The sequence below is a fragment of the Tyto alba genome, unplaced genomic scaffold, assembly GCF_018691265.1.
Source record: "Tyto alba isolate M040663 unplaced genomic scaffold, T.alba_DEE_v4.0 Super-Scaffold_2, whole genome shotgun sequence".
Taxonomy (NCBI): Eukaryota; Metazoa; Chordata; class Aves; order Strigiformes; family Tytonidae; genus Tyto; species Tyto alba.
The window spans coordinates 88,449,401-88,470,173 of record NW_024881282.1 but is presented as its reverse complement, the minus strand read 5'-3'; the positions used below and the strand labels follow the sequence as shown (position 1 = coordinate 88,470,173).

General features: G+C 41.7%; 1 protein-coding gene across 1 annotated transcript in view; it reads right to left on the bottom strand.

Annotated features, from left to right (window-relative positions):
* EXOC4 (exocyst complex component 4) overlaps positions 1-20,773 on the bottom strand; it is a 410,569-nt gene that overhangs the window by 253,083 nt on the left and 136,713 nt on the right. The window lies entirely within an intron of this gene.

Here is a 20,773-nt window from a genome sequence, read left to right as displayed (position 1 = left end):
TGCGTATACAAACTAGTGAGAAAGCACGCATCTGGGGTGGGAAGAAGAAATGTGTACAAGGGACTCAATTCTGACTTAAGAAAAATAGAGTTCCACCGTTTTCAGACACGCTGAACACTTCTACTGCTTGCTTTGAGTACAGCAGAGGATGTACTCCCAAAGTCTATAATAACGATGCCTTGTAGTAACTGCATGCTGTTTTCACTTCCACTTCCAAAAACCATTTAAGGATCAACACTTAGAGAAACAGATGTGTTCCCTTTGTCCCATCAGCTTCCCACACTGCAATATCCATAAATCTCCATACGTTTCCTACAACATTTGCCCAGGAGACACCATCAGACATGAGTGGTTTGAAGTTCTGTCTCTCATCCCTGGCCAGTGGCTTCTGCCAACCACAGTGGCCAAATTTTACTTGCTTTTCCCTTGCTGTTTTTCTCCTCTGTGCAGCTGCTCATGTTCATTTTTTTTTTTTTCCCGCCGGGAACTGCATATGTCTTTGCATCTTCTGCCTCTTTCAGACTTGGCTGATATCAATCACGTTAGCGATGACAGACAGACAGAACAATCATAAAGGACTCATTTCCTTTATGATAGGACTCATTTCCTAGAAAATCAAGCTAAAACCATAATATAGCTGCTATCAACTGAATTTTAAATCTACATTCATCTCTTGGTAAGATAACATTCATTCCACTCACTTCTAAAAAGACAGGGTTATTTTTTCCCAAATCAAGAGGATATTGAAGAAATTATCATTGATATACCGGTGATCAAATACCTGAAAGCACAGCCACGATCAAGATATCCATTTCTACCTTCTATCAGTCATCTTTCATGTAGCAGAAAATCATCACTTCAGCAACACTCTGAGAGGGAAGAGCATTTCAGAAAGAGCATACAGTAAACTATGTATTTATAAAACAAGAGCACTGAGGAATACAAAATAATCAAGGAAAAAACTTGTATTCCCTTAAGTCCCGCTATAAAGGAGTATTGTTCTGGTTCCTTGCATGAGAGATGCAAGTCACATCACTTAATGCTTTTCTGGATATTCACACTCTGCAGAGACAGGGATTATTTGGAAAATAGAGTCAAGGAGGAAACAAATCGCACGTATACTAATCTGTGTTGCTGGGAGAAAGGTTTCCCTTAAACTACTCCTTAATTTCATAAATATTGAAGCTGCGCAAAATTCAGCGTCAATATGAAACAGATTGATAGTGGAAAAAATTTCCCCTTGCGAAAATTTACACGACGTAAAACTTCATTAAACTTTCACAGCTTTATAGTATATAGATAAATGAGTATTTTCTCCTCTCCTTTCAAAGCCCCACTAAGTGTGCGAACCAGTGCACCGCTGCACAAAATGGAAAACGTATAAACTAACAATGTTATTAGTTTTACTTACCTCCTTCCAAATCCTTAGTGATTTAAGATTCACTTGACACACAGAAGTCACCCATAAAACGTCAACAGACCTTCCCCAACTCTTCTAGGGCAACAGGAGGGTGAGGGGGAGGCTTTCGTCATTTGATGTCTCTGTTGATCACTAAGGCTCATAAAATCATAGAAATCCATTAACTGTAACTCAGAGTAACATTGTCCAGTCATTGAGTCTCTCAGTTGCTTCGGGTTTTAATTCACTCTGCTTTTGTTTCCTCTAGTTCTTCCTCCCTCCTCATTATTCACAGAATCATTTAGGTTGTAAAGACCTTTAACGTCATCGACTCCAACCATTAACCTAACGCAGCCAAGTCCACCACTACACCATGTCCCTAAGCACCACGTCTACACGTCTTTCAAATACCTTCAGGGATTGTGACTCAACCCTTCCCTGGGCAGCCTGTTCCAGTGCTTGCCAACCCTTTTGGGGAAGAAATTGTTCCTAATATTCAATCTAAGGCTCCCCTGGCGCAACTTGAGGCTGTTTCCTCTCGTCCTATCGCTTGTTCCCTGGGAGAAGAGACCGACCCCCCCCTCGCTCCAACCTCCTCTCAGGTAGCTGTACAGAGCCATCAGGGCTCCCCTCAGCCTCCTTCTCTCCAGGCTGAACCCCCCCACTTCCCTCAGCCGCTCCTCACAAGACTTGTGCTCCAGACCCTTCCCCAGCTCCGTTGCCTCCTCTGGACACGCTCCAGCACCTCAATGTCCTTCTGGTAGTGAGGGGCCCAAACCTGAACCCCGTATTGGAGCTGCGGCCTCCCCAGTGCCGAGTCCAGGGGGACGGTCCCTTCCCTGGTCCTGCTGGCCACACTAGTGCTGACACCAGCCGGGATGCCACTGGCCTTCTTGGCCACCTGGGCACACTGCCGGCTCACATTCAGCCGCCTGTCCACCAACACCCCCGGGCCCTTCTCCACCGGGCAGCTTTCCAGCCACTCTGCCCCGAGCCTGTAGCGCTGCGTGGGGTTGTTGTGCCCCAAGTGCAGGACCCGGCACTGAGCCTCGTTGAACCTCACACAACTGGCCTTGGCCCCTCGACCCGGCCTGTCCAGATCCCTCCGTAGAGCCTGGCTGCCCTCAAGCAGATCAGCACGCCTGCCCAACCTGGTGCCATCTACAAGCTTCAGTTGACCTAAAGCTCATATTGTACACATCAGAGACCTCTGAGGGGCTCTTAAAAATGCACAAAGTTAAGAACAGTGCCCTGTTTCACCAAGCTCCTAACCTTAGTTTAATGGTGAAATGCCAAATAAACAACACAAAGTAATGGGAAAATGAGCAGATCTTGCATGAGGTGGAGTGACCCGTGCAGAATGATGAGAGGTTCTACACATGCTGTAACATCAGTGATTTTGCAGAAGCTTGCTTTCCAACAGATCTTGGATGAATCCCCTCCGCTCCCGAAGAGCACACCAAGGGTGCACCTACGTGGGGTACACGGGGAGCTTAAGAAGATCAACTGGATTGCATCAAGTCTGCATGTGTCCGATGAAGTTCAACTGAAAAAGGAATAGTCTTTTCAGGTATCAAATAGCTTTAGACACCTGTAGCAAGAGTCTGCATTTCTGTAATACACACTTGCAGATCTATCGTAAATTTAAACATCTAAATTCATTTCCTAGACATGTCAGATTACAAAAGTCCCATTAGGACTAATGTGGGAAAAAATCAGTATAGACTAGAGCAGATTTTTTTTTTTCCCCTGCAAGCTGTTTAAATTACTTCCTATAAACATGAAATTTTTTAAAAAATAGATTTCTATATTATTTCCATGTTAGTACTCACAGGCCTTGATCCCACCAACAATTAGGCATACAGACATGTGATTAGTCAAAATTACTTTCATACATTTAGTGACATTTTTACAGTATATGGACATATGGCAATATTAAGAGATTAAAATCTGTCAATATTTTTAATACAAACTTGTCTCTGAAAAAAGCAGAGAGAAAAAACTTTGAAGGTTTTGATTACCAGACAGAACTAATACTGAAAATTAAAAGCCATTCGCTCTTTTGAAACCCAGCGCCATTTTATTCAGTTTCCACCTACCACATTCCAATTTAAGGGTCCATTTAAGCTCAAAAGCAACAGTCAGGATTTTCTAATGATGCCAGTTTAATATGGTACCTCCAGATAAAAGCTGGGATTATTTTACCCGTGTATCTTCTCATGACATATCACCAGCTTTCTTCACTTTTTCCCCCTATATAACTTCAATACCCAAACAGAACGATCGCTGTATGTAGAATATTTATTTTTTTCTGGTTCCTAAAGATGCACATGGTAGAAGAAAGCTCAGAGTATATCCACACCGCATGCAGAGAAAAGACCTACTACACCATTGCTTCTAAGGAAAATGCAGTTGCAGCAACTACATAACACATAACACATCCTCCTCTTTAGAAGTGGGGTGCAGAAGTAGAAGGAGAAAGCTCCTTTGGACGTCAGAAGAATTAGCTACAGACACATATGGAAATTCCATTTAGGATAAGAATCGGTGGCAGGAAACAGCCAGGAGGGACTATTTGTACTGAAATATAAGCCATTAACTTGAGCCAAGCTAACAGCAAATGACTGCACCGGCAACTGCTGGCTGCAGATAATTAGTTTAGAACCTATTTTAACATGAATATTTTATTGGGCAGCACAAAACTCGTTATGGAGAAGAATTAGAGAGCCAGGACGTCTGGAAGCACTGGAGAGGTGATCTGTCAGGTCCCTGTAAAGAGCCTTCCTGGAGAAAGCAAGTTTAGTGATTCAGGGAGACTGGATTTCATTAAAGCTACAACAATCTATTAAGAACGTATCTGGTGGCAAGCTCAGGAGTGCAGGTAACTGCCTGGTTTTTAATGACTTAACTATGTACTGCTGCACACACACAGAGAGCAGCATTTAGAGAATCAGCCCAGCCAGTACCCTCCTCAGAGACATGGTGCTCGTTTTCATCATGTGCAGCTAAGACATTCAGTAAATTCTTCCTGGGAAATTCAACAATTCACCCGTCTTTTGCAGCGGAGCTACACAGCCTGGTACGTGAAAGTTAGATTGGTGCATTAAAACCTGTACGCACAGCGAGGACACCGAACTGCTGGGCGAGGGGAATATTAAGGGAGTGGCTCAGATACGCATCTGGTACACTGGTTGGAAAGAGAACAAAAAAAAAAAAAGTTAATTTCATGAGACTTCTCTTTTTCTTTTTTCCAGCAGGCAGAAAATTAAATACAGATCCCCAAGACCTTGAGTACACTCAGTCATAAGGAATGTTTCGATTAGCTGAAAATACAGTATTTTCAGTCTGGAACTGAAACTGTTCTAGCTGGAACTGAACTGAAAAGCTGAAGCTTTTAAATAAAATAAGAGGTAAGAAAGTAAATTCATACGTATGAATTTTTCCATTCCACGTGCCATTAACTTGGGAGGAGAGGCCATCACAAAATAATTGCGTAGACATAGGAAAAGCGAATCTCTTCTGATTTGTCCTGAAGTCGTTACCCATTACATTCAACTCCTTAAACTGCCTTCATCATTTAGAGCCTGAACACCATGCAATATACATTAAAAACTGTCTTATACAGGCAAGTATCTGCGCCACGATTTAAACACCAGCCACAAGCGCTCCTGGAAAGCAGAAACCAGAACTTCAGATCTCTGGCACTTCTTCCCTTGGATTATAAAATATTGCACACCTCTCCCTCATTGCAGTCTGGACACCAGAAGAGAACCTAAGAAATACAATACAGTGCCAAAGCCACAGATTATTGCAAAATCATTTGTGATGTTAGTTAAAAGAAATGTGAAAAGCGAGATATGGAGTATATATATTAAAAATCCCTACTAAGATGGGAACCAGATCACATCCCAATCCTCCACATCTCGTACTAATGCAACACCCACAACACTGTGGTGTGACAGCACCAGCACAGAGAACCTAACTGCTAGCAATATATTTGGCAGAAACTGGACAATGTTTTACCTCTGCTTGTTTCAAAGACTTTCCAGATCAAGCTCCCTTTGAGTCCAGGGGTAAGGACTTGAGTGGGCTCTTGTTCTAGTCAAGGTAACCTGTCCATCCCATTTCTAAACTTGGTTCCACAAAGGAAAACCCACTTAGACTAGAAACAAAACAGATCTGGAGAAGAACTGGAATCAAAAAAATTGAGGTTTGGTGCTACTCATCTCAGCAACAGATGATATAAATGCATCTCAACCGTATTCATCCATGACAGCTATTGGCAGAACATGCTTAGCTCTGTTTTACATATTATACTTCATTGAACAAAAATACAGTTTCTCACAGCTTCTGCATTTAAGCTGACTCACAAAATAAATATCCTCTGCCGAGGAAAAACATGAAATAAAAATTTAAAAAATGGTAACAGAAAAGAAGCATCACAGGAGACCATAGTTGATCACTGGATGAGAGTTTTAGTTGCCAGCATAAACATTTGTGATGATGAAGATGGAGGATTTCTCCTAGGGAAAAAACGAAGCAAAGAGCTTATATCCTACTGGGGTAAGTCCCGTTCTCTGGAGCACCTAAACTTATTGCTGGATGTAGCAATTGGGTTGTAAATGCAAGGGTTTGCACCCAGAGGCTCTTTATTTCAGTCCCTTAATACTCACTTTCCTTACAGGTGAGAAGCGAAGAACGTGGCATCATGCCATAGCGGCAGGGAGTTCTACCAAGATTCACTTAATTCAGTCACATCAAACTCTCTTCTGTGTGGAAGATACAATTCCTGCACAGATTAAAAACACTGGGGAGACATGAGAACTACAGCTGGTTAATGCAGCGGCTTACATCTACCCGGAGGAATCAGGTAAATTGTTCCTGCGTACAGGAGACCTCAGCTGCATGGATCAAGGGGGGTTCCCATTCAGAAATCCCCACCAAAACATCAACCAAAGCTTTGCAGTTATCACAGCTGTCTCTCTGAGAACGTGAAAAAGTCCTGCTCCCTTCTATACAGAGTCTTGGAGCACCACTCGGAACAATCAAGATGGCCCAACTGCACAATCATTTTAAAAGAAGCTAATGAAATTCTTCCTGGCTATATGAATGTGGAAAGGTAAATATGGCAAGAATACCTAAAGCCACTTAAAATCCTTTCCATCAAGGCAGCATAAGATTATGCTTATCCCTAAGGTACGGGTAAAACTGAAAGCAATTTTGGGCAGGATCTAACATCGAATGAGTGGATGTATAGTTAAATCACAAGTGATGAATGTGGAGGGATTATTGTAAAGCTGGATGGTATCATTATCACCAGCTACCAATGGAAGAATTTAACGAGACAGTTCTGAAAACATGAAACAACTCTGCTGTCCTCGTAACATCACAAGAACAGCCTACATGCATGAGAAAAGCAACCGATGGCAAGCAGCACGGGACAGAGCAGTAAGAGAGGAGACGTATACAGGCCTTCCTATCTAGAGCAGACCTATGAGCACTAGAAAACAGTTGCCTGAAGAAAACTAGGCGCAAATTGTATCCTTTGACTCTGGCCTTGAAAGATTAGGGGCCACACTAGTCAAAACTACACGCTGTGCAACTGCTTTTTACACCACTGGACAGCCTGGGTGTAAGCTAGATCCGAGCCCATAGCAGGGAGGAAGGTCCCAAACCTAGCAGGAATTCACCCTATGGGCACTGCAGAAAAACTTTAACTACAGACGGTGGGTTGGCCAAAACTGTTCAAAAGATGTGATGATCCAGCCCTAGCCTTGTGTATTTACTTACTGACATCTGGAGAGGCACATACCATCACGGGAGTGTTTGAACATTACTCCCTCTTTACTCGACACCCTGCCGGTAAGAATTAGCATAGTAAGCCCAATAAAACATAACAAGGGTGTATACTTACTCCTCGCCTTGCCACTGAGCTAAATATTCCTACAATTAACCGTGATGCAACTACATGGCTTTACATCATCCAAAGCAGCAACACCACTGCTTGAAAACAAGAAAAGATTGCAATAAAAATGGATGTGAAGTACTCGTATATTCCCACATGCATGATTTTTATGTAGTTTGTTTATATTTTAAAGACACCCACCTTCGCAGAATAGACCTACAGCAAATCATTCATAGGATATATTTTCCTTGCTTTTTCATCATTCAGAACAGCAAATGTTATTCATCATGGTTATTTCTGAACCACGAAGACACATTTAAACCCGTTAGTAGTATTATTTTTGAAGACATCCAACCTGCTTTAACTCCATCTTCTCATAGAAGCTGAAACAAAACGAAAATTACTTTGTCTTTTTGGAGACAAGAAAGCGTATGGAGACCACCTCACCCCACTAATGAGGTGTTGGAAACACTTGTTCCTGGATTACTGACATGCTCATTAAATCCATTTGCTTATTTTTTTCCTTCGTCTAGTAATTACTGTAACAACAGTAAGTCACATAAAGCTTCAGTCTTTACCGCTGCAATCTCATTTCACTGCTATACTTCTTTCGCTTTATCTCTTGGGCAAATTCAGTGACTGAAAATCAGCTTGACTACAGGTGGTAGAAAACAAGAGTCACCATATGGAGATCCATATGCTTTGGCGCTCTATCAGCGTGTGACAGAATAGTGGGATAAGATCGCTGAACAACCGAGGGACGCTGCATTACTTCTTTCTCCGACTGACCCCAAGTATTTACATTTTAATCCCATGCTACAGAAGGCGTTCAAAATACTGTACGAGGCATCCGAGTGTAGAGGAGCCAATTTTTCCTCTTTCACTCATGTGATAGCTCTGGAGCTGGGCAGAGAGTGACAGAGCCCCACTAGGGAGGATTTTAATATGCTGTTAGTGGTACGCACTTACACAGTCCCGTTGCAACAACACTATGCAGATACCAGCTCCCAACCCTCGGGCTTGCTGCTCTGAACAGCCACTATAAAGTCACCCCAACTCAGGAAGCAGCTCCAACTCTGCAAGCTCCCACCTTGCTCCTACGTGACAGCTAAGAGAAGAATAGGACGACGCGGAAAAGTTGGCATAGAGCTCGTACAAAGATCCTGCACAAAGATTTGTGCCTAGCTGTAATACAACACATTGAAACTCAAAATAGAAACTAAATTTGCTTGCTTGGGCTTAACACATCAATGGTTTTCATGCATCTCACTTTAATCTCAAATAGGCATTTAACAGAACCTTTTCCACAGCTAAAAAAAAAAAAAAAAAAAAAAAAAACAAACCACAAACCAACTTTCAGACAAAGCTCGGCTTCAGATCCCCTCGCTTTTATCACTGGTACAAGGCAGAATAAGAAAGTACAGAATGAAGCACAAGATTTATCCCCCTAATAACCTAAATCTGATCTCCATGTTCTTTCATACCACTAAACGCGAAGATAGCTAAAACATGCTCCTCCAGAAAAATAAACTGGGAAGATAACAGAGCATTTTTTTAAAGACTTCAACCCGGCGGATCAATATCCTGTTGCTTAAGAAAAGGAATGTAAAAAAGACGGGGCTTTAATTTCCATTTCAAGAACGGGGTTCAACATCACCTACCATTCAGCAACAGCTAAAGTGCTTTTTAATTTTGTCCTTGTGCCAAAGCATTCAGAGAACAACAACCAAAAGGACAAAGCCAAAGTTCAAAGAATCAAGACACAAAGCAGAGCTGAAGCTCTTGTACAGACGGGACACTGAGCTGTAACCTCATTTAATTTGTTGCAAGGAGATGTATTCAGAAATTCCTGTTAATGGCAAGGAAAAAAAAAAAAAAATGAAACAGGCACTCAGAAATCAAGATGTTGGAATCAGAGAATTTAGGGAAACAGCTCTCACAGAACAGGGTAATGAGTGTTTGGTGGAAATCACTAAGATAGGTCACTGTGCCAAAAAGCTTTTTGCAAGAAATCCATTTAGGCACACGTTGAAAGGATTACAGAGACTGAGGTGGAAGAAGAGAAAACAAAGAGACACCGTTTTTTCGGGTCAGTCAAGGTTTAAGAAACTGCCACTGGTCCTGAAATGAATGGAATAGTTGGTGTCATCCTATATTCTCACCTGACCACAGACATGAGTTTATACTCAGCTTTTCCCCAAGTACCATATAGGGGCAACAGAACCGAAACGAGGAAGAAAAGCATATCATAGCTGCTGACTTTGCCTACGTGGCTGCTTTTAGCAGTTATACATAAAATACCTCCTAGATTACTGATGGGTAGCATCGTTTGATTCTTTCAAGGCAGCAGTAGCAAAAATAGGTCATAATCCTACGGAATCCTTTGGGAAAGGTTTCAAAGGGAATTCAAGAAATTGCGTGCTAAGCCAGGGGACTCCATCCTCTCGCATCCATTCACTGCCTGGCGGATCAGATATATCCAAGATCTTCCTCCAGCAGTGGTGGCTGCATTACAAGGTGGCACTCGATTACCCTCCTCCTCCTCCCTCTGCTACTAACCTGGGGGACAGGTTATTTCTAGCCTGGGGAACTCAGACCCCAGATGAATGGTAAAATGACAGACCAAGAGAGGGGAAGGCTGCAAGGTGGAATGAAGAGAGAAAATGGTCTGCCTTCAGTTCAATCCTCTTCCACTGTTCGGGCAAAATACCTACAAAGGAAGACACAGCAAACAGGAGCTTTTACGAAGAAAAATGAGCAAACAAAACACAGAGAAAGAAAGCGGGAAATGTCAGTAACTGCAGAGTAATTGAGACTGAAATGCAGGATTTTGTACCCAACAAAGTATGGAAGCAGTTTAACCCAGGCAGAGATGCTGTGCGTTTAGCACAATCCACCATGAATTCTGGACAAAACACTTGGATGATGGGGATCAGGACGTATCCAAAATAAAGCTAAAAGAGCCAGGCTATACAATACAGCCTTTGGTACTGCACATAAAAAGAAGGAGAAACCCTCTCTGCTTCTTCTTGTATTATTCTGTAAAATTCACTTAACATTAAGACACTTTACATGAGACTTACACTGACTAATTAGGAATATTTCTGTAATACTTCAAAAGCCCTTATATGAGGATAGTATTTAAGAGGAAAGTGTTGTGTTAACTTTCAGTTTTTGTCAACTTAGAAAGCTGGAAATGGTCTAGAGAAAAGAGGGATAGTTAGCATAATATATGGGAACTTGGAGACTAAATGAGTTTAAGAAGAGATGAGAAAAACAGAACATAACCAGAAGGATGAAAATACATAACTAAATTGTGCCTGTGTTAAGGAGATTGTACTGTTTGCAAAAAGCCTTGGGAATTTTTGGTAATAAACACAACATCAACTCAGCAACTAAAAAAAGTGTTTATAAAAATAAAGCTGTTCTTAAACTTACAATGTTCCTTCAACAGCTTCCTTAGGGAGCAGAGATGTAATTGTGTATAAACAGCTGAAATTACTCTTGTTTGTAAACTGTGTCATTGCCTTTCATTCCCCCTGTGTGGCAGTTCTAAGAAAATCTCAGCAACAATTCATTGATAAATAATACATCCCAAAACCTGACAGTTTTTCTACCGTAGGTAGCTATCATAAGGAAAAGGCAATGTTGGCTTTGTTTGGGCTTTTTGTCTATAAGCATGATGTATCTTACAAAAAAGAAGCGTATCAGAATGTCACTTCTTTATGACTTAGAAGCCAGAAAACTTATATACAGATTCTGGGTTCGATTAAGGCTCAGACAAACAGGTACCAAAATATTATTAATCCTCAAAGAACAATATTCCTTTAGGAGCAGTGATTTCCATACAACTACGCCTCTGTAAATCCTCACAACGTGACAGATATAAAATACATGCTGGGAAAAGAAAACGCTATACATCTGTCCTCAGGTGATCCCTCTGGGCTCAGAGTTACACTCATTTTTATGCCTTCCAGACTCCACCACAGCCTTAAAACTGCTGGTCAACAGCTGATAAACCCAAACCTAAGCCGATTTTGGAACCAGACATGAACTCTGTAGCTATAACCTGCCTTTATATGTGTTGAGCTCCTGTATGAAGTTGTCACCTGTAGAAGTTGCTACGGCCATTTGGAAGATATTCCTGAATTATCAAGTCCATTCAGTTTTGCAAGTAACTTCTGCGATTCACCTTCACTGGGAATCTTGAAATCAAAGGCTTTCCATGCCACCGGAGGGTAAAGCAGGCTCTGCCATCCTTGTATTCTTTATATTCCATTCAGCCCGCCTCTAAGTTAAGCACTGCAAGTTTTCAAACACAAGCTCTCCCTCCATCACCCCTTTTCTCATTTTCTTCCAGCTGCCCAATGCTGCTAAGCCAGAACTTGCAATTCATCTGCTTCTTCTGATGGAAGATTTCAGAGGCAGGAGATGCTGAACACTGACAAAACCCATCCCAGGTAGTACACTATTTGAAGGTGATTTTGAATATATCCTACAAACAGAGCAAAAAAGAGAAAAGCACAGGAAGAAACAAGGGACTGTGCTTATACCTAGAGTGGTTTTTTCGACAAGCGACTACGTCAGCACTGGAAGCAAGACACCAGGGTAAAGAAGCCACCAGGGCTTTCTGGTTTAAGGACTCCAATTAAATCCAGGACTCACTAATGAAGACTGCACGCAGGAATTAGTTGCTTCCAACACATGTGCTCTCCTACTTCGCTGTTTTTGTTAAGATGGAGCCTGCATTTTCTTCTTTTTTTTTTACGTTCACATTGTCTTGGTGCAGCTAGGAAATCCGACCAAGGGTCAGGTGGGCTCTTGGGACAACAACGATGCCCTGGCAGGACCCTGGGGCCAGAAGCAAGATGTTAACCTTTAACCAGGTCTGATGACAGCTAAAGAGGATGGAAGCACCTTTCAGCTGCCATCATAACCGGTTAAAGGTTAACTGTAACTCCCCTCGACAGAGCAGATCTGCCACTGACAAATACCGCATGACAGCCCTTTTTCTTCACTTCAGCAAGGCTTGCATGGTCTGTCATTAATTAAGTCTAATGCCAGTGAAGTCTGTGGCAGTACTGACTCAATTGTAACACTAAAAGTTGGGCAAAAACTCTTGAAACAGCACTGCCTGCAGAAGCTGAAGAAAGAATTGGGGAAAATATACCTTTGTAACTCAGCAAGGCATTGTTCAACTCGCTTCAGCTAGGAAGACCCTGGTCTTTAATGCAGAAAATGCATTGCAAACCCTTTTGCCCGATGCTTATTCCATCACTGAGTCTCAAATGCACGCACACACATGTATCTTTGTATATAATTCTAGCATAAATATACTTTTCTTTTTTTGTGGAAAAATTTAGGGGTTTACACAGGCATTTCGTTTGGTGCCTGGCCAGCTTCACTCTGTCACTTCTGACTCCAGTTATGGTACTGGGCATCACTGCTGGTTAACTTGCAATTTCAGCTAATTACTAATAAATTACCAGAATGCTCCTTGCACTGGAGTGGAACCTTTTATGCCAGTTGGGAAAAAGCAAATTATTCTTTAAAGGACACGTGATGGGCCCACAGGTAGGTAAGTGCCTCCTCTGAATTCAATAGGGCACCGAATGACTTGATGAAAAACAACCGCCATAAGATTTTGCGATAACACTTTGCCCTTATGCTTGTCACCTACCAAAAAAAAAAAAAGGAAGTTTTTTATTCTATACCTTATTAAGTCTGAGGACATTCACCGGCTATCATCGGGAGGGAGGAATATTTGATCTGTACATGCAGAGAGCCACAGACAACTTTGACAAAGAAATGCAAGGCACAGGCGTGTTTCTGCGAGCACGTGCACGGCTGGAGGCATCAGGGTTGGGTTCCAGAGCCAGAATTCTCCCCGGGGTTCTGCACCCACACTTGAGCACCACTTGCTCTTCCAAAATCACATCCAATGATTGTTCTTGTCAAAACATCCTTTCTGCTCAATTGCGGAAACTCTGTCTGTCCTCTGAGCCCACAGAAGTAACAATGGGGAGAGGCTGGACTAGAAATCCAAAAGCTTTACCTTGGACCTTCAGCGCAAAGTGTTAATCACCCTGAAATAAATTCACATATAACCTACAGTTTGACATACAGCCAGACTGCTTTTTTGGGTCAAAAGTAGTAGAAGACTTGAGGGAATCGAGCGAGGCAGAGGCGCAGGTAGAGAGCACAGCAAAAAGGAAAGAAATAGAGGCAGTAATCAAGCAAAACCCAGGTTAATGATGCAGTGGAGATTTATCCCAGGGATAAAACAGGCAGTGCTCTGACACATGGTTCTCTGCACTGAACACAGTTCATACTCCCTCCTCTCCTTAAGGATTCCCCACCTTCTCAATCTTCATAGTCTTCAACACCAATTCTTAAACACTTTGTTTCATTACCATTGAGCGCCTAAGCTGTTAATATGAGCCAGGCTTCAGCCTAAAGCCAGGTTTGTGCTCCAATCCTGACAGCATGTGTGTTAAACACAACTAGGGACTACGTGCACGTGTTAATTCAATTCAATTGCATGAGAATAAAAACCACCAGAGAAAACAGTTACGAGCCCTTGATTAAGGCCTGCATTAAACTATCAGGCCCCATCAAAAACCCCGTTGATGAGTAGCTATTTGGCCACACACAGAGCTGTGATTTCCATCCACTTTAATAATCAGAGAGTTCGTATTTACTGTTAACGTGACATTGATGAACAGGAATGACGCTAATGTGACATTGATGAACCGGAATGGCAGTTCAAGCTTGATTAAAATTAGCCACAGCTCTTCAGCACAGGACAAACCAGAAGGGCTTGACTTACAACTCGCTGCTCAGATACTTCTGAAGCACAAAGAAAGAACAGGGTGAGGCAAAGGATAACACAGAGGGAAAGCAGCAGAGGGCTGCTAAAGGAAACCAACAAACCGTGTTCTCTAAATAAATCCAGGCTCCTTCAACAAGGCTCATTTCAAACCTTCCTCCCACTGCTCAATTCATCTATTTTTTGATTTGTCCGCGTGCTCCTACAAAAAACTGTATCATTCCACATATTCTGTCCTTAAACCTGCTTTCCAGAAGTACATGAAAATTCTCCCCAGATTGGTCCTGCCTGCCAGACATTGCTTTCCCCTCTGCTCTCTACCTGTTTTCCTGCCCACACTCCATCATCATCTTCATGGCATCATGAAATGATGCCATTGCCTTTTATCCATCTGAAGGTGTCTCATCTCATAACACGGCTGTATTTGTTCAAATCCCTAAATTAACAGGCAAAAGAGTCTGAATTAATGTTAACGTAGAAGGCAGAAGGTGGGCACCTGCCTCATACTCACATTTATAGCTCCTAGGGACTTCAGTGGGCACCAGCACTTACCTTTAGTAACCCAAGACTGAAAGTACAAGGCCTGATGACTTATCAGAAACTCCAAAGCAAGCTAGCACTAGATCTGGAAACAGAACAGACCAGTTCTACTTGAGAATTAGAAAAATAAAATTATCAAGTTAAATAAGCTAACCCCAGCCTTTAAAAAGAAAAAAAAAAAAAAAAAAAAAAAAAAAGACTTCTAAAAGTAAACCCTATTTCTAAAGGGAAACACATCCCAGCTCACCCAAACCACCTGAAGGACGTCCACAGGAACGGTGAAGAAAAGTTTAAGGAAAAATATCACACCGCACCACTGCTCAGGCTTGGATTCTGTTCACTAAAACATTTCCATAAGGTTTAAATTTAGTACGGCCACTCGTGTAGTCTCATCATAAAGTTCATTTCCACAAACACCAACTCTGTCCACAGTGAAGTTCTGTGAACGCTGCAGGTACTTATTCACAGGATAACAGTCTTGTTAAAAACCCAGTGCTAACATCTCAAAACATAGAGCGTTTCTATCGCAGTCAAAAGCAATCTCCCAGATTTTGTTTCCAGCTGTGAATTAGTTGAAATGGCCCTAACCTTCTGTAGTTACATTACTTGTTCCTTTTATAAACAAAATATTCTTTCATTCATGATATAATTTCCTAGATTATCCATTATTAAAATTCCCCTCTCAAAAATGAATTTACATCTGAATTATCTCATTACTTCTGAACAAGCCAATTATTGCCTCTAGTGAACAAAATAATTAGACTTGTGCTCACTGCATTCGCAATCTTCTCCAGCGGTCCCAGTGTAATCACAGTCCCTGAACACGGAAGTACATAATGCAAAAGATACAAACATATAGAACAAGGAAACGGAGCAGCTTTTTTCTCCTGAATATTGTTTACCAAATGAATAGGTTAATTTTTTGTACTTACACACTCTCATATTGGGTGCACAATGCAAACCAGAAATTTAAACTCTACTCATCAGTCAGGATTGAGAGCAGAGAAGAACTTCACCTAATTTGTTTCTCCACAAGCAGAGTCAGAAGCCTTCTCTCTCCTTTGACATTCCGTCTGTGCTATACTGTATTATCACAAATATCCCCAAACACTGCCTGCAGATGGGAAATGTTTCCTAGAGGTTGGTGACAGGATTCATTTGGAGTGAATGAGATTTTAAACTATATTTATAGTGGAGAACACAGAATTTGCAACATTTAAAAGTTTCCCCTGATAATCCAATACCTCCTCTTTCCATCAACGGCCGGCATTGTCAGCAAGCCTTCAAGTACCTATTTTCATTACAGTATTATCACAGATGCTTCAGTATAGGGTGGTTACTTCCAGGCTTTGCGCCACAATGAAATACAACCGTAGCTTTCCTTTGCTAAAATATCCTTTGCAAACTCAGAATTTGATCTTAAGCTTGCAGAAGCTTGTCAAATGGAGCTACTGAACATGGCATCTCCCTACCTGGGTACAGGTGAAGCTCCGAGCTCTAGGATTCAAGCTGCCTTGCTCACACAAAGTTGGTCAGAGGTACAAGGGGAAGAAGGGCTACCCCTACTTACCCTAAAGTCCTTACCCTGAAGTCCTTACCCTAAAGTCCTTACCCTGAAGTCGTCCTTACCCTGAAGTCCTTACCCTAAAGTCCAACGCAAAGCCAGCATCAGCTGCAAACAGTCAATCCTCAAGCTCAAATCCAATATATCGCCGGAGCAACCAACTTTCCCACTCTGACTGAAGTTTTGCATTTGGTTCTTTTTCAGATTTTTGGCCACTTAGATATAAAATATTATTTAGAAAGAAGATAATTCTCTATGTATATGGAAGTTTTTACAAGTCTTTATGCTTTCCAGACTCCTGCATTGTCCTGGTCTTTAAAAAAATGGAGAATGCTGTGGTAACCTGAATACAAAACAACACAGCAACATGGGTGTCACCTATCTACTTCCATCATTCTTGTTTGTTTTTTGGTTTTGTTTTGATTTTTTGGGGGGCTTTTTTGTTGGTTTTGTTATGTTTGTTCGTTTTTTTCCTATTATTAGTTTTGAAAACCTCTCAATAAACTCATGAATTCTGCTGGTTGAAAATCAGTTGACACCCCAATTATGAAATATGATCACTATCCCTCTGATTACTTCCTTACATGCCTTCCCCTTCACCCATCAGCTCTAGCATGCTTTTAACAGCTAATACATCACAAACCTGTAGGGTCAGAGGCTAATACTTCATAATATGTGAAAACAGGGTTTCCCAGCTGCTTTCAGGTGATATAAATCACAGATCTCAAGCTCCAGTGGTTCTTGCAGGAGCCGTTACTAAAAGCAGGACAGATTGGATGTAGGGTGAGCAGAGTCAAAATGGCAATTAGAGATACACATACTTACGGTCCCAGTTGATCTGACATACCTGGGACAGAACTGAATCTGTTTTACAATCTGTGGCACACACAACAGGGTTGTTTCTTTTCACTGAATACTGACAATGGAAAAAAAATAAATCAGAAGCTTCCTGGCAAGGTACCTCCTGCATTCATTGTCGTAAGAGTGTATACATCCAAATACAACCTTTGACAAGCTGGAACCTGTGTAAACAGTATTTCTTTTAATACCAATTTGACTCCAACACTGGACTCCACAAGTTCTTTTTGACAAAGAGGCTGAAGTGGAACTAAGTAACATCTTCGTACTCGTCACAGCATTTGTCATAAAAATAAAATGGAAGCAGGTACTTAAACAGCAAAGCAGATGGAGAAAAACATCACAAAGAGCAGTTATACCCTGCAACCCATGTCAATATTATGTGGAGCTGAGTAAGGTGAACCAAAAGGCAAATATTCAAAGCTGGATGGAGCAAGACTTTACCAATGCCCAGGTCAATATTTTAAATTTTGTGAGCGATAAAACATAGCAGAACTTCTGCATATTCTTTTTTTTTAAAAAAAAAAAAAAAAAAAAAAAAAAACCAAAAACACCAACCAAACAAAACAAAACAAAACAAAAAAAAACAGATTGGGAGAAGTACTTACGGGCAGTAAAGAACTGGAAATCACAATGACAGGTATGCAGTTATTTTCTAGATCTGCAAAATCCCTCTGGTTTAAAAACAATGCCTACACTGCTACAACAGCAACAGATTTAGAAATTCCCCTTTCAACCAACCATCAGTGGGAGATGAACTCAAAGCAGAGAACTTCCACAGGCTGCCAAACTCATCTGGAAGGAGCTGAAATGAGTCTGTGCTAAGCTCTGTATTATCAGCACTTGATGACTACCACTGCCTTAATTTAAGGAATATTAGCACTGCTAGACTGGTCCAATTAGCTATGCTCACCCACTTTTTCCATCTGTAAAAGAGGGATTACACCACCTCGGATTTTCAAACTTTGTTGCTGAAAATTATCATCTATTTTAATTCACAGGATAGATAATTGAGCAGCAGGAGCAAAAGTACAGACAACTGTGAGAAGGTCTAGTTTATCTGAACGGGGCTGAGCGCTGGGGTTACCAGAACAAGATACATCCTAAAGGGCCAAGAACAGAAGTGGTAGAGAAATACATGACAGGACTTGCCATGGAAACATGTCCACTGCTCATCTAAATACTACAAGTATAAAACACCTCCTGTATCTCCTGTCTGAAGGAGTGTCCTTTTCCCAGATGAGGACAAGAACAACCAACTTTCATGCTTAGCTTCCCTGTAAGTGACCCTGAAGGTCTAAGATAAGAGATGCTGGAGGAGCCTGGCTCACAATTCCATTAATTATTTGCAGAGCCTCTCTGCCAGCTGTCAGAACAAATACACAGCTTTAACCTCAAGAATTTCTGAAGCAAAAAGATTCATTTTTATCTTTTGTATATAAGTTAACAAGCAGATAAAATCAGATACCTCACATCTGCTTCTGGGGCCTCTTGGATAGTTCAGTGATTCCCTGCATTAGATACAGCAGGAATTTCTCCTGCCACTAAGCATTAACAGCACAGTAGACAACATATTGGAGTATAATAAAAACAATGCAACCCTTATTTATCAGCTGGCTGAGAAGCTGTCAAGGCAATCAGCTGAGTAAGAAGACCCATCAGGAAAGTCTGAGAAACAGAAGATGAAGAGGTTTGGGGTCTTCACCCTTCAGTTAGAAATGATGCACTGCTCAAGCTACAGTACAGATGATTACAAGTGGAGAGAATCACAAGGAAAGCTTCTCCTCTCCTTCCTTCCCCCTCTTCCTCGCAGTATTTATGTGGAGTGTTTGACAGGACTTCATGGTCTTATTTTTCTGCCAAGCCCGGTCTGAGCTTCTGATTCACTTCCAGAGTGGCCCTGCCCTCCTCTATAAGATGCAAGCTATGCACTCTAATGTATTATGTTTCTCAGTTTTGTTTTGGTTTTTATTTATTTTTTTATTTTTTTAAAATTAATGAGCTATTTCAAATGGAAGATGAAAAGCAAAGTCTCCTTTTCTTTTTGGAAGGGCGATCCAATAACACTGACAGTACCAGATGGCTGGCTCCTTGGAAAGCCAGACAAAGCAAATGCATCCTAAATGACCAGAATGTCAGATGTAGGCATCAAATAGAAAAGGTCCAAGCAAATACATACAGCTATTGCTTCTCAGAAACCAGGCACATTTGCTAGTCCTGTCAAGGAAAAGATTTTTTTTCTTTTTCCTCTCCAATACCCTGAAATTTCTGAGCAGAGCTGAAAACACTGAGGTGTCTTGGTCTCACCAGGGAAATAATTTTCCACAGCTGATTTGATCTGTGAAAACATTAACTTAACAGCAGCAGCTGTGCTCAAAAAGCAAAGGACTTCTCTGAAATAGCACAGCACCGACCGTCTCCCAGGCCACTTCTGTTAGAAAGTCTACAAAACCCAGACGGCTGTTCATTTGATGTGTGGAGAAAAGCAAAGATTGTGGTCAACTAGTGAATCAAAGTGTCAGTTCTGGGGTATCTACCGGGAGCAGACAACAGCACAGTCAAAACACATGCAGTTTTCTCCCCACCACCTACACGGATTCAGTTATTTTTAAATGCTTCAGTTACGGTGCTCCTGACAGCTGTGTTCAGAGTACAACACTAGCTGAAATAATTCTAGACAAAAGCTGGAGCCTCCATCACTATCTAAACCATTTCTGCCCTGTGGCTTTGTTTGGTGTGAATATATATATTTTTTTTTTTCAGATATGTTTTCCTGAATAATCCCTAACAGCAATATCCAACCAATTTAGTTCAAAACCACCTTGTTGGAAGAAATCTGGTTCTGCCTGTGTCTAAGGTCACTTCTCTGAGAAGAGCAGAACAGAGCCCAGCAGATGTGAAAGGCTTCACAGCCCTTGTGCTTCATGACCAGCCAGCTCTGCAGACAGCCAGATTCCACAGGAACCCAGCCTCAGCAATCACCTCTTCTCCTCCCTTGCCCTAAAAAGCCTATTTCCTTTCTGTCTTCACTCGTCTCCTGTGAGTGCTGACAGAAACATAAGTAAATGCATATTTATGCATTTTATATCAAACTTGTAAAGTAAAAGAGCCCTAACATTATCCTTCATTTTTAGCTAATTTCTACAGAAAGCAAGGCTGATGCAATCCTGTTTGTTGAGGCACCCCCTGTCTCCTAATTCTATCAGCATCCCCCAACCGCCAGTGACTTCTGGGTCCTCAAAAAAATTTAACAGCCATGGAGAAACCTCCAGGATGCGAAGTTGCTGGAAGTTTCATAAAAGACTGGAAGGTGGAGGCAAGAAACCTCAGATGAACTTCCCAGCTAAAGGAAGAAGTCGTGACTCTTGTCCTCCTTATCAAAAGGCAAGGCAGGGTATTTCTGTTGACCACTGCTAAAGACAGAATTACTCCGCTTTAAGCTGATGTTCCCATGATAATGATGAGCAGCACCTTCAGCAGTTCAAGTATCACACATCTTTCAGTTGATTCAAAACCTCATTGTTATACCCTATTGTCCTGGGTTGAGTGAGTGGTGGAGCTTTTTTGGTGGCAGGGGAGGGGGCTATCGGGGCGGCCCCCTGGGAGAAGCTTCTTGAAGCTCCCCCAGCTCCAAGTCAGCTCCACTTCTGTTTGGGAAATTGAGCCCATCAGCTGCGC